Raw genomic sequence first — 20,334 nt, 5'->3', positions numbered from 1 at the left:
AAGGTACCCGTTGATCCTCCAACCGTCATGCAAGGTCCAATGACCCGGGCTCGAAAGCGACAACTCAATTTAGAGATGAGCTCGTTCTTAAGCGATACTTTTCATACTTTTGAGAATAGACTACTACCTAATGATGTTATCTTTCTTAGGAACATTGGAGAGGGTCATGAAGGACTTAGAGGGAGTGGTGGAGTTGATGATGACTAGCAAGGACGTCCAACACAAGCCGGAGGCCCAGTCCAACAAGAATTTGAGTCTGCCTCGGCCTCCAGGACCAGTCTGCCTTAAACTGGTCACCTAGGACGCATTTAGACTCTGTTTTTGATGATCCACATATGGATGAAAAGCTAATTTGATAAGGAAGCCAATCCAAGTAGTTTCACACAAAAAACTGTTCAGAATCAATGGGAATCGTCGAAACAAGTCAGCATCCAGAATATGCCAGGGTGCTGCGACACCGTCTTTTGGTCTATTGGACCATGTATCGAGTTTGGGCCCATTAGGGGCGCGTCCAGGGGTCTTGCATGACCCTAGAGTCTTTATAAACAGCCACCACCCCTCCATTAGGGTTTGGGTTTTGCTTAGATTATTCTGTCAAGAACAGTTTCGCCGTTCATCGGTTTGTGAGACCCCAACTTCGTGAATTTAATCATTCATCTGCAATTTGGTTGCGTTCTTTCTTGTTCTTGCTTGTGTTCTTCGTTGTGCAGGCAGGGATTAGCCTTCTTGGTGAGGTCAACCTAGTCCATGACTTGGTTGATAACCAGAGGAGCTGTGGTGCTAAGATTGCAGGGTTCGATCTTTCGATCTGAAGCCAGATCGGTATATCATTCTCCGCCACAATGATAGTTACCTCTACCTGATGGAAGATCAGGATCCCCATCTCCATTATCAAAGCTCAAGTCTTTATCTTCACTTGATGATTCTTGCTTTGCCTTGCCCTTGGATGATATGGCCTTGAACGCCACACTCTTCTTCTTGTCATCTTTCTTCTCCCTCTTTTCTTCCTTCTCATCATCATCTCTATATGTATAATCGGTCATTATATCTCCCAGTACTTGGTTTGGTGTCATGGTGTCCAAACCACTCCTCACTAGAATAGTGACCAATGTGCCAAATCTTGAGGGTAAGCATCTTAAGAACTTATGGGAGAACTCCTTGCCCTCCACCTTCTCACCAAGTGCTTTAAGATCATTGACAAGCACTTGTAACCTATGGAAGATCTCTAGCACACTTTTATCCTCCTTCATCTTGAAACTAGCAAACTTCTCCTTGAGGATATATGCCTTGGCACCCTTCATGGCTTGAGTGCCCTCAAATGATTCCTCCAACTTCTTCCATGCTCATGAGCCATCTCAATGTTCTTGATTTGCTCAAATGTTCTCTCATCAATGGCATCATTAATGGCACTAAGAGCAATGTCATTGTTTTGGAGAAGCAATTCTTTGGCGGCAGTGGGATTCTCTGGATCTTCTATCTCAATCTTGGTCTCCACCACTTTCCAAACCTTCCTATTGATTGACTTGATATATGTTGTCATTTTAGCCTTCCAATGCGGATAGTTTGAGCCATCAAATTGGGGTGGCTTCTTGGTGTTGTTGATTTGAGCCATTTTAACATCGAAGGTTGTTAAGCCTCAAATCATGGTGACCTGGCTCTGATACCACTTGAAAGGTCCTAATGGCTAGAGGGGAGTGAATAGCCTATTAAAAATTTATACTACAACACTTAGCGAACTAGTTAGATAAATATGAGGCGAAGCGAGAGTTGCGCTAGCCTACTAAAAAGCAAGCCACCTACCACAATTCTAGTTTCTTATAGTCTCTATCTACACACCATCTATGTTACCACACTAAGTTAGTGTGCTCTCAAAGGCTAACTAAAGAGCCACACTAACCAAGCTAACAAGCTCTCACGGCTACCTACACTAAAGAGCTTGACAACTAGTTTGCGGTAATGTAAAGATAGAGAGCAAGATGGTTATACCGCCGAGTCGAGGAATGAACCAATCAATCACAAAAATGAATACCAATGAAGACTAATCACCTCGGAATCAAATGATGACACAATGATTTTTAGCAAGGTTCACTTGCTTGCTGGCATGCTAGTCCTTATTGTGGTGATTCACTCACTTGGAGGTTCACGCGCTAATTGGCATCACACGCCAAACCCTCAATAGGGTGCCGCACAACCAACATAAGATGAGGATCACACAAGCCAATAGCAATTTTACTAGAGTACCTTTTGGCACTCCACCAGAGAAAGGTCAAGAACCCCTCACAATCACCATGATCAGAGCCGGAGATAATCATCAACCTCCGCTCGATGATCCTCACTACTCCAAGCTGTCTAGGTGGCGGCAACCACCAAGAGTAACAAGCAAATCCCATAGCGAAACATGATCACCAAGTGCCTCTAAATGCAATTACTCAAGCAATGCACTTGGATTCTCTCTCAATCTCACAAAGATGATGAATCAATGATGGAGATGAGTAGGAGGGCTTTGGCTAAGCTCACAAGGTTGCTATGTCAATGCAAATATTCAAGAGAGTGAGCTTGAGCCAGCCATGGGGCTTAAATAATGAGCCCCATAAATAGAGTCGTTGGCTCCTCTGTCCAGTGAAACATGGGCTGACCGAATGCGTCGATTAGGTTGACCGAACGTAGGACCCCAGCATCCGGTCGCTCGATGCTCACCATGTGTCATCAGCCTCAAATGTTGAGCGCTCGATCTCAGCAGCTAGTCAGCTTTGTGCCACATGTTAAGTTGTGACCGGACGCACTATAGTGTAGGACCGAACGTACTGTCACCTAGCATCCGGTCACTTCCAGTAAGGTTCTAGAGGCGGAAATTCATGACCGGACGCGTTCGGTAGCTCTTGACCGGACCTAGGCCAACGTCAGGTCAACTTAGCCTCTCCCTCTATTGCTTACATCAGCGTACGTCACTAGGTGACCAGACGCACCCCCTATGTGTTCGGTCCCTCTTTCTCTTCAATGTCCGGTCAAGGGACCGAGGGTGGCCTTCACTGCGCGCCACTGACTGGACGCGGGGTCAGAGTCCGGTCAATATGAAACTTCTGCTTTTGACCCCAAACTTCACCACCCTTGATCAAATGTGTCAACCACTAAGTGTATCACCTTATGCACAAGTGTTAGCACATTTTCACAAATGTTTTCAAGGGTGTTAGCACTCCACTAGAACCTAAATGCATATGCAATGAGTTAGAGCATCTAGTGGCACTTTGATAACCGCATTTCGATATGAGTTTCACCCCTCTTAATGGTATGGCTATCAATCCTAAATGTGATCACACTCGCTAAGTGTTTCGATCACTTAAACCAAAAAGCTCCTATCAATTTCACCTTTGCCTTGAGCTTTTTGTTTTTTTCTTTCTTCTTTTCCAAGTCCAAGCACTTGATCATCAAGATGACATCACCATCATCATGTCATGATCTTCATTTGCTTCACCACTTGGAGTAGTGCTACCTATCTCATAATCACTTTGATAAACTAGGTTAGCACTTAGGGTTTCATCAATTCACCAAAACCAAACTAGAGCTTTCACCGGGGTCATGGTGCTAAGTCCTCCATGTTATGAAGGATGGTGATAATGCTTGCATATTTCTTTTGTGGTAGCATGGAGAAGATCTTCCTCATGATCTCCGCATCATCTAGCTTCATTAATCCTATTGAATGGAGCTCATTGATAATTAGATTCAAACAAGAATACATATTATGAACAAGCTCATCATCATTCATTTTAAAGGAATCATAATTTTGTTTAGCTAGACAATGTTTTTGCTCACGGACATTAGTTGTGCCATCATGGAGCTCTTGGAGTTTTAACCAAATTTTATGTGCCGTATTTAAAGTGAACACTTGGTTAAACACATCCATGCTAAAAGATTCAAATAAACAATTTTTAGCTCTAGCATTGAAATGAATTTCTTTTTCTTCACTCTGTGGGTTTATTGGGATCTTAATAGGTTTCATCCCATCACGAGTGACTCTCCAAACATCCAAATCTACCACCTCAAGGTGACAAGCCATTCTAGCTTTAGAGTAGGGGAAGTTAGTGCCATCAAAGTATGGAGGCCTAGAGTTATCCATCCCAACCACTCTAAATAGCATCGGCTCAATGGCGGTGAAGCCAAAGGTCCAAATTGAGCCAACCAGCTCCGATAGCACTTGTAAGGGATCATGATGCCTAAGAGGGGGGTGAATTAGACAACTTAAAATTCTACTTCTAACTAAGGCCTCTAATTTCACCTAGTCAAAACCTATGCAGGAAAGTAAACTATCTAAATGTGCAACTACGGTTTTGCTAGTGTATTGCTATCTCTACCACCAAAAGGACTTATGCAACCTAGGTTCCAAACCTATCAACTAGCCTATCACTAAGCTAGGAAAGTAAAGTACAAACCAAGATTGCAATATAAATGCAGAAGCTAAAGAGTAATGTAGAGATATGCAAACTCCTATCGACGACTCTGGTATTTTTATCGAGGTATCGAGAAGCGTGCAAGCTTCCCCCTAGTCCTCGTTGGAGCCCCTCGCAAGGAATCCCTCACAAGGGCCAAGCTCCTGGTCGGGTAACTTCATGGATAGCCCCAGGCCTTCCCCACGTGCAAGTGGGTCTTCGGTGTGCCTTCCGGCAAGCATCTCCCGGACTGCTCCCCACTGTCTTCACTATCAAGCTTTCGGCCGAACCGCCATGGGCCTTATTCCCTTCGATACACGGTGGTGGCCATACCAAAAACACGGTTGGTGTGATCTCGTAAGACTACAAGCCCCTCCGATGTACAACAATGGTGCGTGCAAGCACTAAGTAATAAGAGGTGTGCAAACCTTACTAAACACTAGGCCTAAACCTAGAGCAAGCGCATAAGCGGTGGTCTAATCAACCTAAGCACTTCACAAAGCATCTATGTTAATCACCTAATAAATCACTAAGCACTATGCAAGTGGAGATCACTAAAATGGTGTATCAACACCCTTGGTATGTTTCATCAGCTCTTCACATCTCAAATGACCGGTTGGGGGGTCTATTTATAAGCCCCATAGAGAAAGTAGCCGTTGGGGGCGAAACCCAGCTTTCTGCTACTGACTGGACGCTGCTGTCGTCCTGACCGGACGTGTCTAGTTGTCCTGACCATTGGAGCATGCGCGTTGATCGGACTCTGGGCTAAGTCTGGTCTCACTCGATCGGGTGCGTCCGGTCATGCTGGCGCTGCTCTAGAACCTCTTTGGACTCGATCGAACGCTATACTTTGTGCGTCTGGTCACGCTGAAAACATTGCCGTGATGAAGAACAGTATCATCGATGCATTCGGTCACTGCCTCGCTCAGAGTCCAGTCATTGTTGCTGATGCCTACTATTGCTGAGCAACTGATCGAACGCGTCCGGTCCTCATAGGGTCGCGTCTGGTCACCTCTACCGAGCTTGTTTCTTCGCGATCTTGCGTCCAGCTTGGTTCCCATCTTCGTGCTTGGACTTTGCTTGATATCTTAGGTCTTCTCTTGTGCTTCTAGGGTCTTGCTTATGGTGTTGATCGTGGGATCATCATGTCACCTTTGTTCAAGTCACGTCTTGCACCCTATTGAACTACAAAACAATTACCAGCAAATTAATTAGTCTAATTTGGTTGTGTTGGTCATCAAACACCAAAATACAAAGTAAATGGGCCTAGGATCTATTTTCCTTACACATGTATCTTGATTACTATTAGTCAGGACATTAGCATATAAGTGCCCCCATTAGATGTGGTTCAATCCAATTACATTCAAGAAGTTGAATTTGTCCATCTTATTGGTTAACAACATATGATACTACGGTGACTATGCTAACCTCACTATATCATATATGTTATGCTCCTTTTCCTTATGTTCGGTGATTTTACCAACGCTTTGGTGATCACCGGATGACACAATGTTGCGTATGATACTATGACATATCGTTTGATGTTGTATCTACTTGTACGATTTTCCAATCTCCATCAACGGTGATCACTACCTTCACTGTTGGTCTGTGCATTATAATCCAGTGGTCAATATTTGTATGAGTGTTAGTGATATCTCTAGCAGTCGGCAGGGATAGAGCCATTCATTATATTTTTTTGTCATGTGTGGGGTTGAAATATTCTGACAATTTTTCATTCTTCCCACGCCCACTTTGGTGGTGCCCCGCCGTGCACGCTCACCACCTCCCTCTCTTGCTACCCAGCGCGCCTGCTCATCGCCGCTCCGGTTGCACTAGGGTGTCCACTCACCGTCGCACGTCCTCAATGGTGTTCCCGCTCCCTTGCGTTGTCCTCCCCACCATCCCTACTCAATGATGTGCTTGCTCTCTATCACCCTCACTCCCCTGCCCCCGATGCTAGCACCCATGCTTCCATCCACCACAACCAATGTCGATGCCCCTAGCGAGTCTCGGCATCGCTGAGATGGATGACCATACGCCCTCTCGCCCCTATTGACCCAATACCCCTGCCTGTTCAACTATGCATAAGGTAAGGAGTTGTGCAACGGGAGGCAGAGTTGCGTCTAGGTTGGAGCCCCATCTATGAGTTTGTTGTCTCTTCCTTGTCTAGGTGGTTCATGTGTGTTCAAAAGATTTTTGTGAATTATATATTGATGCTGATGATACTACACAATCCTTGATAGAAAGTTGAACCTATGCATCTGTGTATTTAGTGTTAATAGCACAGTTGTAGAAACTTGAAGTATCACATCTAGGGGTAGTCCAACTTGGTTGTGACTAAAAGGCTTTGTTGTTGATTGTGGACTATGATCAAATAATGTCACAAAACTTGACTCTCATATTACATATACTAATTCCTTGTAATCAAACAGGGATGGACTGTACAATGGGCTCATTTTAAGGAGTTGTGCAGGCAACCAAACATGCTATAATAAATAAGTAAGATGTGCACGTATGGTTTTGCAATGCTACCTTTAATCTGACAATGATGCACTAGGCAACTAATACAAATACATTTAATCACTACTCCCTGTAACACCCTTGGTGTTACGAACTTGTTTAGCACCGCGATTTAGACCTAAGTAAAATTTTCAAAACGAGTTCTCGGAATTTTTGGATTTAAAATGTACTTGATGCGATAAGTGAATCCTATGTGACTTAGTTTCGTGGACTCAAATAAACGCCCAAGTTAAATTACTCAGTGCGTAGAAATATTTAGGAATGTCCGACGACGATTCTAGCAAACGGTTTGTTCAGTTAGATTAAGCCTGAAAATCAACTTTTATAAATAAAATAAAATCTATTAATAAATAGAACGATGCATATAAATAAACTCACGGGTTTATTTTGTTAAGCACGAACGGACGAGAAAGAGAGCGCATCAGCTTCGTTTATTTTTGCTGGCGTACAACGTACTCGCCTGGCATTACTTTTTGATCACTGTCTCATTCTCATCGTGGCCCTGCAAATTCTCTGCATTGCAAAATCTTCTCATCCATCCGCATCCATGCTCTCTGGCTTTTGCTTTGCTTCTCTCTCTGACTTGATTACTTTTGTCTACATTTGCCGAGCCGCTCCTTGTTTTTCCTCCCTTACTGCTTGTCTCTGTTTCTCTGATTGCCTGCCTTGCTTGTCTCTACGGCCGCGGTCTTGTCCGTGCCAACTGGCACGCCCTGCCGGTCACGTTGGGCCTGGCCATCCTACCGTCGTGTTTAAGAAGTAACCGAGCCCGCACGTGTCTCCTTGCTTGTTCGTCTTGAGCTAGTCTGCGAATGATCTTCTCCTTCTCCCTTCTTAATTTAATTAGCACACATACACTCTCTATTGCTGACCAGCCCCGTTGACACGGCAAAGGCACACTCGAGTCCAAGTCCATCATGAATCAACTAGCCCAGTTGACACATCGAAAGACCAAAGACCACTCAAGTTCGTCACCTGAAATCCAAACATGGTTCACCGCTGAATCACTGTAGCACCACAGAATCACTGTAGCACCGTGGAAACACTGTTCGCCGCAGAATCACTGTAGTACCGTAGAATCACTATAACCCCGTGAAAACACTGTTTGTCCGAAGCATCACGTCGTGCGCAGCAACGTTTTATTACCTTTAAGCAAGCTAGTTAGCCGCTCACCTTACGACACGTCGTTGTTGCGCCTTCGCGTCTCCTGCTTTTAAAAAGGATACGCCGAGTAGCCGAGCCTCTGCTCTCCATAGCTCCAGCTTTCTTCTCACTCTCTCAACTTCCTTGCTCTGTCTGCAAGCTGCATGTGGGTCGGAGTTGACCTTTACTCGCCGGGCGAGGTGAGCAGCTCATGAGCATCCCCTCACTCTCCTCTCTTCCCCCGTGACCTTCTCCTTGCTCCTCTCCTTCCAACCCGAATTGCCCACAAGCTCCACAAGCTCGGCCATGGCGTTCACGCATGAAGCAAGAAGAACGCTCGTAGCTTTCTCTCTCTCCCATCCCATGCATGTGTATATGACGCGTGGGCCCTGAGCAACAACACATAAAAAAGAACCATGCCAAACACCCACGTGAAGATCAAAGAATATTCCCTAATCACACATTAGTCTTTTTCCGCGTGATTAAATTGCGGCCACCTCGCACAACCAAATGCCAAATCCGATTCCATCGATTCTTCTTCTTAAATTCATCTAAAATCGAACCCTACCTATCCATAAAGTTTCATAATTTTTGGAATGCAGTTGAATTTATGTGAATATTTATTTGTGTCTGTTTGCCGAGTACCGCGAGTTCGACGCCGACGGAGGGACGTCGATGGATCGCGGAGTCATCGTGAGTTGTTGGAGAAATGGTACTTTTGGAAGCGTGATTGGATTTCTAAGAATTTCGGCTGTCGTTGATTATTTACATCTATGCATTTGGATCAATACATATCATAATAGGAACGATGGTGGATCGATGGTATCAACTGGAGCAGCTAAAAAGATGGTGCCAGGAATCATATCACGAAGATGGAATGCTAACTTTTGGTTATATTTTACCCAGGCAAGCCCCGGTGCATAACCCATACTTTTCTACAGTTTAAATTATATTTGTGCATTAAGTTTTAAGGAGTTGAATGAAACCCACTTGCATATATATCTTTATCCTATGAGTCTTACTAGTATGACAGGATCGTGTAAAATGCTATGCTACAGGACTCCGATAGAAGTCGAGTGATTGTCTATCACTCGCAAGAGATAGGAAATATATTATTTGATTATTATCACTTGAAAAATATAAATGGTGGAAAGGAAATTGGTGACCGGACAGGGATATGGTTTGGGTATTGGTGGGTGTAAGAGGTTGTGTCGTCATGGACGCGGAGCATGGCTTGGTTACACTATTTTCTCTGTCTGTGTCGGTTAAGGACCGATCATTGCATAAGGCTCTAGGCAGGTCATAGACTTATTATCCCGAGCACATACTTGTGTATGGGCGCTTGGAAGACTTGTTGCTCTCTTATCGTGGATCCGGCTCTTTCCGGACCGACTGATTGGAGGCGGGGATGGTGGAGGTCCTTGCACCGCTCTGAGTCCGGGACTCAGGGGCGAGGGCTTGGAGTCCAAGTTTGGACGCGGACCTAGACACCCAGGACAGGAGAGTGATGGGTTGGTCCTGCTTGTGCCTTGGGTACAAGCGGGGCATGTGTTTTCGAGGTACCCAGCTGGGGCATTGATTCATGAATCGCCGGGAAATCCGGTACGGCTTGTCTACGGTTTAGCATCGTAGTAAGAACTGAAAGATGCAAGATGGAAAAAGAAAATCTGATTGCTTACCACCTACTTGAAAGTAGCATAGATGCTTACATAGAATGGTTAGTTAATGAACCAATGCGGCTTTTAATAAAAATTGAATATAAGGACGCACGCTTAGTAATGCTTTATGCTAATGCAATAAACCCACAAGCCAGATAGCCTTGCATATCCTTGGAGTCTTTTCTTTTCTCCTGTCGGGTAAGTCTTGCTAAGTACAATTGAGTACTCAGGGTTTTATTCCCCCTGTTGCAGGTGACAGGTGGATGCTAGAGCTGACCCTTGTGTGTGGATACCTCCTGGTGGGCTCAGCGAGGATTCCTTTACGCTGCGATCGTAGTTGTTATTTATAACTCTCACCAAATGCTTTTATAAATGAAAGTTTCATAATCTGTTGTCGTAGTTTATATACCCATACTTTATCATGTCATGATTAGATATTCATTTCCGCTGTAATTTTGATCACATGCTTATATTCCGCTGTTCAATTAAATTATTCATAACTCTGATAATATGATTACATTCCGCTATTATACAATAACTATTATACTCTGATGTTGTACTAAATATGAAATGGTTAAGAATGATGTAAGCTTTATTCTCTCATTTGTGATACTGATGGCAAAAATGTGGATTTTTTTATTCTCCCCTGGGGTGTGCCCGACGGAACCGAGTAATTTAGTGTTCTTCCTTGAGTGCTTAGTGTCTAATGGAAGACAAGCACTCCTATGAGGCATTAGATTAGGCGGTTCTGCCACACTCCCTCCGTCCCAAAATAAATACAAATCTCACTTTTTGAAGACTTAAAATATTTTTAAACTTGACTAAGTAATAAGTATCGTTAGATTTATAATGAAATGTACTTTTATAGTATATTTATTTCGAGATATAAACATTGATATTATTTTCTATATATTTATTTATTTATTTTAAAAAAATTGTCTCATCTAAAAAGTGATGTGCATATTTATTTTGGGTAGATGGTTACAGTGTTTTAATTTGTCGCCAAGTGCTAGGTGGTGCAACACCCTTTTCACTTTTAGGTTGTCAGTTGGAGGCCTCTATTTTTGTAGAGAAAGAAAGGCCCCCCAGTTTGGCCTGGTCCTATCCTACGTGCGCACGGCGCATCGAATAATATCGGTCAGTTGTATAGTTGATTGATTCGTTGATTGCAATTGTGTGTGAACCCGATCTTGTCGACTGAACGATATCAACAACATGCATGGTGGGGGTACCCGGAACTCCTGGTACATGCGTGACGTCACAGGGGTTCCCCTGCATTGCAAAAGTCAAAGTGGACTTGTGAGTTGCAATGTTCCGCCAAACGCTAAACGACATTGTCGTTTCATAACTATGATTTCATTTAAATAAAAAACAAATAAAATGGTACCTAAATTCTCTGGAAATAAAATCTATCTATTGGTCGTCCTCTACTTAAAGTTATTTCATCTTATTTTGTTTCTTTTTTAAATGTTTTATTGCTTGTTATTATCATCATATTATTTATTTAAATTATTATTTTGTGATAATAGACCACGAGATCTATATTTTCGGCGAGTGCCACATAGCCACAACGGATCATTTGGCACACATATACTGCAGCCAAGGACTGGGCTTCACAGATGATCCGTAGCCTGCAGGGTGCCACACTGGTACACCAAATCATACTGTGACCACTTTGTTCCTTGAGGAAAGTCATTTTTTTTATAATCACATGGATCATAACTTTTTTCTAATATATCTACTAATGTCATAGAAAATAAGATATTTTTTTGTGATTGATATGTTTTATTGCTATGTCGTCGTTTGTGGCTTGACCCTCTATTTGCACCCACGGCTCTATGACTATAATGGTGCCAACCTTAACTATCACTCTGCTTATATGTGATCCCTGTAATTAAGTTGCCTCTTAGTTTATTTGTTATAGTTTGTAGAGGCAAGAGGCTAACCTTCACATCAGGAGAATCTGAAGTACAATGTGCTTTGAGGGCATTCTCTAGTCTCTACCTCCACCATGCTCCCACATGCAACGTTGGTTAATTTCTAATCAAGTAAACTAATATTATGCTCAAAAGATGTTAGTGTACACATAAATAAATTGTAGTAGGGGTCCTCTTAGTAGCCCAAAAAAATCTTCTTTGTGTTCTACAATTGAGAACAAATCACTGCCGTATTAAAATATTTATCTTGGCACCATTCATAAAGTTTTTGCTGTCTTTCGTCTTGGAAATATTATGATGGTACTCACCGAGATTCCTCTGTGCACATGAAGAGAAAATTAAATACAGAGTATTAGATAGATTCCCCGTCACTTATATATCATGTGGAGGATTGGGAACTTCTAAGATCAAGTTTGGATCTCCTGAAAGTAAGAGTACGATAGAAAATGAAAATAAGATCAAAACACTCGAATTCTAGAGGCTAACTATCTATCCAAATCCCGCTATTTCGATATTCTCACTAAGCAAAGACAATAATCACTATCAGACTAAGATCTAGACACTCCTTTTTTTGTTATCTAGAATCTAGATTCTACATCATTATCTAGAGTCATTACGAGAATGATATCCAAACAAGTTCTAATTTAAGAATCTTAAGAAAAGAGACACGAGTGGACGACACGAGAGCTAATATATAAAAATAGAAAATAGTGTCTTTTGTAAAGCGATATAGACAAGGAAAAGTTGTTACGAATGGGAAAGTCACCTATTCTAGGCTAATGCTAGATTGCAAGTTAGGGTTCAGGTTTCCAATCATGAAAACCATGAAAAACTAAAGTTGCATGGTCATATTAGAGCATGTAGCGAGGTCCACTATTTTGGCTAAAGGGATTAACCAATGAATCATACTCAAAGCGATACTTTTCATGAGATTGATTTGGTTAATCATGGCACGAAATAAATATTTGTGACTTAAATTTTTCCCTACTAACTGAAATGACGACCATACATACTATTGAATTTTTATTTCAAGCAAAACCAATGACTTGCAGTCTTCCCAGATGATTATTAGTATATATCACTTCCCAACGTCGTATAGTCAATTTTTTTATTAAGAATGGATCAGTGACAAGAGGTTGCCAATAATCAAGATGATTACCAACAAGATCGTAGCCACACTGTAAGAGTCATTACATAGAACGAGTCTGCATACACATTTAAACAAAATCATTACCACGCGCACATGACCCGCACTAATAGTAATAATCATCGTGAAATATTTTACGCCTTACCAAAAACAAACGGTGTTTCCCTACATCAAAGCTATAAAATTTAGCCAAGCAAACAATTTGTCTCCTAAAATTAATTAACAGAGATGAGCCTGTTAATAGATCTGTGTCTAAAAATAGGCCAAGGTCTAGCCAGCCCACTAAGCCACTACATGTGTCGGGTTCATAAACCCGGGGTCCCCAATGGATCCGCTTCCCTGCAAAAACTCGACCCAGCAGACGGCGTAGCGACAACGCGCGCCTCCCGGGCCGGCCCAGATACATAATGACAGGCCGGGAGAATGATCCGGTCCCCGACTAGAAGGCCTGGCCAAGGTGGGGACATAGTCCGACTCCAACCTTCTTTTCTGACCGGGGATACGCCGGACCTCTGCTCGTGGCTCTTCCCCGACCGACACGGTCGAGGCCGACTGGGAACGACCGACCGGGAACGCCCGCTCGGTGAGGGTCCGGGGATCAGGCGGAGCAGATAAGGTAAGGCGCTCAAGTCAAACCGCAATACCGAGGACCGTACCCTGCCATACCCTGTGCACCTGCAGGACGGTGCCGCCAGGCCATGCCAGATGGGCACTATGCAACCTTCTAAGCATGTTAGAACACAAACAGTATTGTAGAATCCGACGTTTGCCATACCAGGCGAACACGGTAGAGCCTGCCACATGCATCTGGACATAAACAGTATTGTGGGCGCTGACGACCGTCTCGTACCCAACAGCGTGGGCAACAAAACTAGATAGCACACGTATATATTCTCTCTCTTTCTCTGACTTGTAAAGCCATCCCCTTCGACTATAAAAGGGGATGAGCCCTCTCATAAAAAGCTCTCTCTGGCTCTCTAGCTCTCTAAAAAAAGAGAAGCTAGACGATTCAAGCACTCGAGGACCTGAGAACTCGAATAGCTCAATAGCTCTAGAACTCTAAAGCTACACAGAGCATACGCTCCAATATTTAGCGCACGTTAGAGCCCCTGTCACTCTCGTCCCTTTGGTTCAGAGTATGACCGGACCTTTAACACCCCCCTTCTTATACCTACTCGTTCGTAACCCCACAGCAAACTTTGAGCACCTGGGCTCAGGAATAAAGTCATCGACCAACTGAAACTAGACGTAGGGCATGTTGCCTGAACCAGTATAAATCATGTGTCATTGAATGTTATGCCACATCCGATCACAACGCATGGTAAAACTACAAATATTTACTTGTTGGTCATTTTTCGTACCGACAACATATATATATAGGCCAACCCTATTTAGTACCCGGGTACTACTGAGTTATTTGGTACCTAGCATCCTACATGCGCGCACGAGCATCCTACATCGGGACCGAGCGTGCCCATGCACCTGGGCCGCTGCAGCCCAGCACGGGACTAGAAACTAAGGTCAGAGGAACACATCCGAACGAAAACACGATCGTCGACCGTGCGCACCTTCTTCCGAAAAAATTGGATTCGGTCCATCCGTACACAGCCCTAGTGTAGACCGTGTCCATGATGTGTGTGCCATGAGAGCAGCTTAAATGTAATTGTGGTAATCGAACACTCCATGGGACCACGTATCATCCACACATCCGCATGCTGCTTCCGTGCGGTTGGTCCGCACCAAATTGTTTTCCCTCCTTCCCTATCAGCGTACACCACCTTGCGGTTGCTACTCCGAGCAGGAAGTCCAATTCCCGGTTAAATGACCGAGAATACCACAGTGCGCTCGCCTTGCGGTCGCAGTAGCCCTCGCCGTGCGGTTGCGGCCGCCCTGGCCATGCGCTCACAGCAGCCCTCGCCGTGCGCTCGTCGTGCGGTCACGGCTGCCCTCGCCGTTCGCTCGCGGCAGCCCTTGCCGTGCGCTCGCTGTGCGCGCGTAACTCTGCGTCGCGCAGTAGCGGTCGGCGTCAACCGCCCGAGAACCTGACCATGCGCTCGTTCTTCGATCAGGGACGACGTAGGCTACTCAGACCAAGGAACCGGCATCGGTGGATTACCCTGTCCTGAAGATTGGAGGGAATCGGCTGTGGAGGACAGGTAATTATGGATGAAATATGTCGGATTGAATGAACCGGCTCATTCAATTGGAGTGCATCCTGTACAATTTCTGGTCCATAATAACTTACATGATCATAAATTTGTTTTGGGGATTAGATTGTGGTATGAAAATTGAATTACCTGTTCAGTGAATGGGACATGCTCTTATCGATTCTTTTCCTGTTGATTGCGTCCCCAATTTATGGATGCACTCTTATAGATTGTTGAACCAGTTCATTCAATGGGACTGATTGTTGACTAATTTGTGGAGATTAGTTTCTGCTCTGTGCATACACATGCCATGTCTGAAATGACAACTGATCCCAATCAACCCAATTGAAGCTGGAGGTAGGAGCAAAGAAAGCAACATAGGAAAGAGAGATGGAAAAATAGATTTAGAGAAACAATCCGATTATTATGAAAGAAATTTATGAATCTACATGCATCAATAGGCAAAAAATAATAATGAATTGCATAAGGAAAGAAAAATATAAGAGATTGAGACAAGGAAAGGAGAGGTGTAGGCTTCGAGAGTTTTTGTTTCCAAAATGTTTGACATTGAGTAATGATGATTAATATGTAGAATTGTCTTGAAGGGCCCTAAACATTTGTTGATCTGTGAATAAGGATGGCAACGAGAAGGCTGCAATTTGATGAAGTAGGAAAGAATAGATGTGTTGTAGAGATGAACGAAGAGGGTGTCGCTGTTGAAGAGGTGACAAGATGCAATATAGGGATGCAACAGGTTGACACTCCATGCTGCAACTTTGTCGATAGTTTACTGGTTGGTGAAAATCAAGGAATCCAGGGGAATGGTTCAAATGAAAGAAGCACCGAAGGAAACCGCACACCGCAAGCATGTTGCCAAACCGAGGGTTAGTGCTTGGTTATTCCATTTCAAGGTTTGTATAGCTTCATACATTTTAAGCTTTATTCTCATTCAGGTCAAGAAGGACATAGCATAACTTTGTTCTCACCGCCTGCAACTGTTGACCCATCAGTGATTGTGACACCAGACGAAGAGCATAAATACAGCCATGTAAGTGTAATATTGGCCTTGCCGGTAATTTGAGTTGAGTAGATCTTAAAAATAGGCTATTTGTTTTAGTAGTGTAAATGGTAAGCATATAATTCTGAAATGGTTATGAGAATTATTTTTTTAAACAGAAAGAAAACTTGGACCAAGCTTTGATTCCTAGAGTGGGTATGTGCTTCAAAACAGAGGATGAAGCACATAAATTCTACTATACATATGCTGAGAAGGCAGGTTTCCAGCCAAAGAAGGCTAACAAAACAGATTATACTATGTACTTAAGGTGCAATAATTATGGAATAGGTAAATACTACAAGGGTAACGAGGCAAAACGCGTTAGGGGCAAGACAACAAAGAAGACATCGTGCCTGGCATTCATCAAGCTAAAGTTTAGACGTGACAAAGAAAATAGTGAAGAATTTGTAGAGATTACAGATGTCAGACTAAACCATAACCACGTGTTGCTCCCAAAACCTACAGAAACAAAACAGATGAGGGCGCACAAGTACAAGAATCCTTTGCTTCTAGAATATGTTGATGACTTACAATCAAATGATGTTCCTAACCATAGCATTAGAAACATATTAAGAGATATGCATGGAGGTGAGGAGAATATAGCGATGACAGATCGAGATTTGGAAAACCGGTGAGTGGCAAAACATAATATATTTTTCAATTCTTGTCGATATGTGATGAGCTTATGTATGACTAACCTGTAGAAAGACGGCTAATATGAGGGTGGAGCATGCAAATGCCGTCAACAAGCTGCTGGAATTCTTCAAAGACTGTGAGGCAAAAAAACCCCAATTCCGCTGGGAGGCAAAGGTTGACTTGAATGGATGTATACACATCATATTTTGGAGTCATGACAGCATGCAAGGGGAATATGTAGAGTTTGGAGATGCAATGTCATTTGATACAACCTATAAAACAAATGTTTATGATAAACCACTGGCTATGTTTGTTGGCTCTGACCATCACCTCCATAACACTGTTTTTGGATGTGCACTACTCGGAGATGAAACAACGGAAACATTCGAGTGGGTTTTCAGAGCATTTAAAAATGCATGGGAAAAAACCGAACAAGATGTATTCTGACAGGTGTCCAATTTTTTATATTTTGCATAAGGTTATTTATATGATAAATTTAGTTGCTTGGAATAACCAAGTGTAATGTGGTTTCGTGATATACTATCAATTTTCATGATTTAAATGAAAGCATGTGAAACAAAACTTGCAGACCAAGATTCAGCAATGGAAGCAGCAATCAAGAAGGAGTTTCCGGGGATAACTCACAAAATATGAAGGTGGCATGTAATCAACAAGCTATCAGCCAACCTGAATGAATTGTATAGCATGTATGAGAAAGAAGACTTCAAGGAACAATTTAATTCTGTGCTAAACCATCCACTAACACCAGGAGAGTTCGAGGAGGCATGGAAGGAACTAATAACAGAATTTAATCTAGAAAAAATAGTGCACTTCAGAGCCTTTATGATCAACGCAGCAGGTATATCCCCGTGTATTTCAAAGGTGAATATTGTGGAAGAATGGCTTCTACACAGCACAGCGAAAGCACTAATTTTATTATGAAGAAATGTTTTATGGGAAAGAAAACAGCATTGCACCGGTTTGCAAAGCAAGTGCTGAATTTTGTGCATACAAGGAAGATGAAGGAATCTGTAGAGACTTACCAGGGAATGGTAAACAAATTTTGAACCCATAATATAAGAATGCATTATTGGTTTTAGTGAAATCTATAATGTAGGTGTGTTGTTTTGTGATGCAGAGCAAGACACTTACGAAGAGCAAATGGGAATTCGAGATACAAATGGGAAGAATTTACACTAGAAATGTGTTTAAAGACTTTGAGAAGAAAGTAGTAGACTGCACTGCATATAAGATTGAGGACAATACTGAAGTAGGAAGAAATTGCTACCTAGTATGTCACACAAACAAGACTGCGAAGATAACATGGGGGCAACACAAATTCAAAGTAAGGGCAGACAAAGAGAACGGTGATTTCAGTTGTGAGTGTAGAGAATGGGAACACACAGGTATCATAAATATTTGAACATTAGTTTTTGATCTCTTAATCTCATACTGGCGTACTCTGCTAAGTCATAAGGATATTGAAATCGTACCATGTAGGCCTATTTTGCGTGCATTTGCTGTGGACCTTCATTCACATTAAAGTTGATAAAATACCTGTGAAGTACATTTTTAAGCGATACACCAAGTTTGCAAGAAATGAATTGGCATTTAGCAGGGAAGACAAGCTTTTGACAGGAGCCGATGGCAACACAACAAGCTATAGAGCAAAGTTGCTACTGACCAAGAGCACAAAAGTTGTGCAAGCAGGTACCATGTCGAATGTTGCATTCCAAAGAGCAATTGAAGTAATGGATAGCCTGTTCAACGAAATAAAAGACGCCCCGCATGATATTGGGCCAAATTCAAATGCGACGGGAAGGAATACAACTGGACAGGTATTTGAATGGTGAATTGAGAGTATATGGTAATGGTTCCAAGTTATAAAGTTTTTTACGAAAATTGTGGTAATGTTGGTGAAACACAGAAACATTTAGGCAAGATGATAGGGAGAGGGGGGGTCAGCATGATGTGTGGGGGCCCGGAGAGGGTACATAGGTAATTGATTTTTATTTGGGCCATCCAACAAGGTGGCATTATGACAATAACGATGGTGATAAATGAATATTATTTTCTTCGATAACAGGGGAGCAGGCAAACAAATAATGCACTTGGCATAGTAATTGACACATGTCATGATCATGTTGATAGAGTAGCAGCAGAGGTAAATTCAAATTGGATGAAACTTGGAATTGGAGTGCATATAATAATTGTATGTGTCAAATTTTAACTAACAATGAGTAAATGATTATTGAACTGCAGGGAGTTGGAAAAGGAAGATGGGATGGGAGAGAGAATAGGGAGTCTAGTGTCCAGAACACTATAGGAGCATACAATGTGAGATAATCTGGGCAGTCCCTAAAGAATTAATAATATATTATGGTTGAACAAATTTTTATGATAAAAACATGGACAGGTCGGTGTAACACAGGAGACGGGGATTTCAATGGATCGACCACCACAAGCAAAGACAAAGGGACGTTGCAAGACATCATCAGAAAAGAACGAAGTCACTCTTGGAGCACAAGGCGAGAAGAAGGGAAACAAAAGATGCAGCGTTTGTCACCTCTATTCAACACATAACTCAGTGACATGCCCAACGTTGGAAAAGAATAAAGACCGCCTTGAAGCGAAAAAGAATAAAAAGAGGGGCAGACCAGCAGGATCAAATAACAAGAAAAACAAGTCTGATCATAGAAATGATAGAAACATGCAGGAGGAAAGGCCGATGGAAAGAAGGAGGCTGTTGGAAGACCGTTCTTACATAGAAATTCATAGGAATTCAGATGATGATGATGAATATGTTGATGATGAAAATGTTGATGAGGCTGACCTAGTTTGAAAGTTAGTCACAATATGAACAGTAATTACATGCATACAATTGTGTATTGTTCAAGTAAACAACACGCCTTTCCATCTTATAATCAATTACATGCATGAACATTTATCTAACACTTATAATTAATTACATGCATGAGTATTTCACCCTTCAAAATTGTGTGGTCCGCAACCATCTGTGGCCCTTGAATGCAAATATTCTTTTTTACCATGCCTATTTCTGGCACTCCGCAACTGGATTTGGCACCCCCACGAGGCGATGACGATGATATTGACCGGGCGATTGGCGGACGGCGTCGGCGGCCACAACATTTACCTTTCAGTACATCAATGCACTTATTGCTCAAATTGTTTTGTCTATTTTATCTATTCTTCCAATTCTTACTTGTTGCCTCTCCCCTTCACAACATTTACCTTTCACAACATTTTCCCATGTAGTTGAAAAAAATTGCAGGGGTAGTAGAAAGCAAAACAGATATAGAAAAGTAGAGATTTGGCAACAAAGACATGATAGTAGATTTGTGGTATATTGAAGGAAAAAAACAAACTAGTGATACATACGAAGAGGAGCTTTAGAATGATAACTCTTATGAAAAGAAAGTGCAGAAGTAAATAAATGGTATACACCTCTGTACATGCACCGGTCGACAATCCTGCTCGTGTTTGCCTAGTTTTCCTCAGACCAACATCCTTAGATATGTCGATGTGTGAGGATGAACGGGTGTTGGGAATGGGCATGAAGTTGTCATCATCACTGTCGTGACCAGCTGCAGAAGGCAACACATGCTCTGGTCGAATATGATGCCCAAACCTAAAAAAGGCCACGA

Source organism: Miscanthus floridulus, chromosome 8 (genome assembly GCF_019320115.1).
Source record: "Miscanthus floridulus cultivar M001 chromosome 8, ASM1932011v1, whole genome shotgun sequence".
NCBI classification, from domain to species: domain Eukaryota; kingdom Viridiplantae; phylum Streptophyta; class Magnoliopsida; order Poales; family Poaceae; genus Miscanthus; species Miscanthus floridulus.
Note: the sequence above shows the minus strand (reverse complement) of the source record.